Below are 3,804 nucleotides of genomic sequence, written 5' to 3'. Positions count from 1 at the left end.
GTTGTCGGGAGCCACCTGGCGGCCGCTTTTATATTGTCCCTTCCCTTCTGAGCTTTGGCGACCTTCGCGAGGGATGTGACTCGCCCGCCAGGCGCGGAGCAGAGTTCCGGGAGGCCGGCGACGCTGGCGGCTATCATCCCGGTGGTGCGGAGTGGTGGGCACGTCCTTCTCTCACCGGAGATTGAATGTGGAGAGAAGTGTGTTGTGGGGCCGGCGCTGAGCTCCCTCGAAGGGCTGGTGGGAGGTCTGCACAGGTCGACCAGTACTCCCTGATGCCCCTTGCCCCGCGGAGACCTCCCGTCCTGCTACCCGTGACCAGGAGACGATGTCCGTGCCCTGTGTCGCCCTCCGTGTGTCACGATCCTTCGGTGCGTCCTCGCAGGCATGGGGGGCCGGGTCCATCACGGTGCAGTCGAGGCGTTGGGGCTGCTCACCGTGGGCCACTTCAGTTTCTACGGCTTCCACGCGAGGCGGTCACGAGAGCGGATCTTGCCCCAAGACAGTGGCACGGTATGCGTGTCAAAAGACAGGACCCACCCGGCAGATTGAACCGGCGTCTACGCGGGGAGCTCCAGTCCCCACTTCTTGGTAGCTTCGTCAGCGGGGCGCTTGCGTTTCATACATGTACACCTCCCCTCAACGCGGAGTGTCGATTGCAAGCGGTGAGGGTGCTCGTGGAGGGGCGGCAGTTCCTCCTAGTCTTCGGTGGTCCTAGCTCGTATTCGTTTTTGTTTGGGAAACAGGGACGGCCCAGGGCAGCCGGTGATTGATGGGAGGAGACATGAGCCTGGCCGCGTTCCTGGGTGGGCGCGGTCGTCGGTAGCTTCTCTGAAGAAGCTCTGCAGACAGGGAACCGCCTACAGACGCGCGCGCAGAAGGGAGGACACCCCCGGGCGAGAAACGGGACCGATGGTGGCCTGGATCGAGGCCGAGTGTCAGGGACGTGGCAGTGCGCCTTCGCCGGCGTGCGATCTGGATCCTTCCTGTTGAGATTCACCCCAGTTGCACGTCATTTAGCGTCTGCAGCGACAAGGTCGACCAGATGGCCGGATTTCGGTATTGGGGCAAGAAAAAAATTCAACGAATTAATTTTTTTTTGTTGTGAGATTCTCTACAATGTGAACATTAGTGAAATGAGAAATCCTAATGTTTACAGTAAAACGACATTACTGTAATAATTACTATCATTTTCTGTTGTTTTTTCACAAAATGTTGATTTATGAAATTTAAAATATTTTTAGTACAATTTTTTGTGATACCAGTCTGCTAATAAGAAAAATGGAATTCTTTTGCAAGGGAGATGCCATTTAGCTTATTACAGATTCCTATCATCAAAATTTCAGTTGTTAATCCTGACTTATAAGTAGATTTTGCATGGTTTATATATTTCATATTTGAAAATTCTTTTCTCACACATATGTACTACCAAATACTGCAGTTCATGAGTGTGATTTTAATTGAGCATATTCATTACTTCGAAGGAATTTATAAAATTCTGTTAGATTCTTCTGCTGATATTTGCCTTTTAATATGTCATTATATTGTACATTAGTCCTTTCCAATTCTGTTTGCAGTTAATTTTAAAAACATTCATTCGAGTTTCTCTATCCACAGAGTATCTGATTGATTGAAGATGATGAAGGAGGGTTTGGGGATGCAAAATTTTCTAAATCCACCTGGAAGTCTGGGAACCTCTCCCTCCAGCCACAAAGTCCTGCCCACACTCTGCAGCAACCAATCTGGAAAACCAGACTCCAACCTCTACAGCAATAGGCCCCAAGGATCAGGACTTGATCAGTGACTCACAGCTTCGTCATTTTCAGTCCCTTCCATGTAGAACCAAATGCTGGGAAAGCCAAATATGTTCCCCTAAGTAATCACTTAGGATGCCCCTCTTCCTATCAGCTTGTCTCCAGCCTCCCACATCACAAGCTCTGGGCAGGACATGCCTTCCTTTTTTTGCCACCAGAAAGTGTCCCCACTCTTATGTGTGCCCTGAGTCTCAGCCTGATGTGAGTGGTGGTGGCAGACTCCCATGTTCTATACACAAGTTCTGAGTAAATAGTGCTTGTTCTCATTTGGGGGGTGGGTGTCTTTTTTCATATCTACAGAGCTTAGTATGGCAGGAAGCAAATAAAACTCATGAAAATTATTCCCATGTTATTTTTAAAATCACATTTATTAATCACCATTTTTTTAAGTTGAGACATAATTCACATACCATAAAATTCACCCTTTGAAAAGTGTAGAATTTAGTGATTTATAGTCTCTTCACAAAATTGTGCAACCAGCAGCACTAATACCAGAATATTTCATCACCTTAAAAAGAAACCCCATCCCCATTAGTCTCCTGTATTCCACCTATGCTCCGGCCGTTGCCACCACAAATCTGCTTTCTATCTCTACGGATATGCCTCTTCTCAATATTTCATGTGACTGGAATCATACAATATGTGCCCTTTATGTCTGGCTTCTTATACTAATATCATGCTTTTGAGGCTCATGTTTTAGAATGTATCCGTAATGTACTCCTTTGTTTGGCCTAAGAATTTTTCTTTTTAAGCCATAAGATTTTACGTACATTCACATGCCACCGGGGTTTTTGTTGTTGTTTTTTTTAATGTAAAATATATATTTTCCATTTTAACCATTTAAAGTCTACTGTTGACTAACATTAAGTACCGCTTCCCTGCCTGACCCCAATTTACCGCACTCACCTGGAGCTGCCAGTAGGCCCAGAGGACACAAGCCCAGGCATGCTGCCCTTCCTTGGAACTCCCAATGTCATCCAAACTGAGCGTGACCCCACTATTAGTTCCCCTCATTGTAGCAAAAAGAACTCCGGACACGGAGAGACTCTAGTGAGCAGGGCAGCTGCCCCCAGGTAAGTTGTTGTGCTTGGGACAAGGAAGCAGTACCCTGGGACCTGCAGTCACCCAGGGGCCCCATGAGGTACAGTGCTGGTCTCCTGGGGGCGTATTCTTCTGAGGTCCCCACCAGTCCCCTATGGAGGAGAACAAGTGAACACTTGAGGACATCTCTTGTCATTTTTTCTTCCTTCCTTCCTTCCTTTCTCTTTTTCTCGTTCTACCCGGAAGAGGTAAATCTTGACAAGAAAAAAAGAAATGACTTTCTAGACCATCCATATTTCAGGGCTGCTTCATGGACCTGTCATTACTTTCTGAATAAAAACCCTCTAAGGAAAAAAGATGTGCAACGTGTTCCATGCACGCTCTCCTGTGTGCCTGCCCTGCACAGCCCTCCATCTTCCCTTCCCTCTTCCAACACTTCACTCCCCTGTGGGGGCCTTATTCAAGGGCAAAGATTGCTGTGAGTTCCAGCATGATGTCTGCCTCACCCCCTTCATGACTGTTTTGCGGACTCAATAGCCTGTGTTCTGGCTGCTCGGGAACCCTCATCTCTCCTCTGCTCAAGGACACTGCTCATTGTTAGCAACACCCACCTGTATTTCTCACTGCTCAGGCCCTGGGAAATCGGCTGTCCTGACCTGGGACAGCTTTAAATATAAGAAATTGCTACCTTCCACCGCTGGGGTTAGAAGGCTGGGTGTGTGGTTCAAGGCTCTCTGAGTTGTTTTGCCTCCTTCCAGAATCTCCTCTCACGTCCCTAAGAAACTCTACTACCAGGATACCTCCAACTAACACCCTCCATTAGGTGCTGAGCTGTCAATATTTCTAGCCCAGAAAGACCACAGCCTGTGCTTTACAACAGGGAAAACCCTGCCCTCTACCTCCAGTCCATCCAAGTCCCCCCCGTTCCTCAGCTCGCACAGCCCACAGACTT

General features: G+C 48.2%; 1 long non-coding RNA gene across 1 annotated transcript in view; it reads left to right on the top strand.

Moving 5' to 3' along the window:
- LOC114484469 (uncharacterized) overlaps positions 1-2,112 on the top strand; it is a 3,298-nt gene extending 1,186 nt beyond the window's left edge. Inside the window, exon 3 of the long non-coding RNA XR_003677396.2 lies at positions 1,615-2,112. This is a non-coding gene — a long non-coding RNA (uncharacterized lncRNA). The remainder of the gene's footprint in view (positions 1-1,614) is intronic.
- Positions 2,113-3,804: the final 1,692 nt, after the last annotated feature.

This window comes from Physeter macrocephalus, chromosome 20 (genome assembly GCF_002837175.3).
Source record: "Physeter macrocephalus isolate SW-GA chromosome 20, ASM283717v5, whole genome shotgun sequence".
Taxonomy (NCBI): Eukaryota; Metazoa; Chordata; class Mammalia; order Artiodactyla; family Physeteridae; genus Physeter; species Physeter macrocephalus.
Note: the sequence above shows the minus strand (reverse complement) of the source record. Positions and strands in the feature narration are given on the sequence as shown.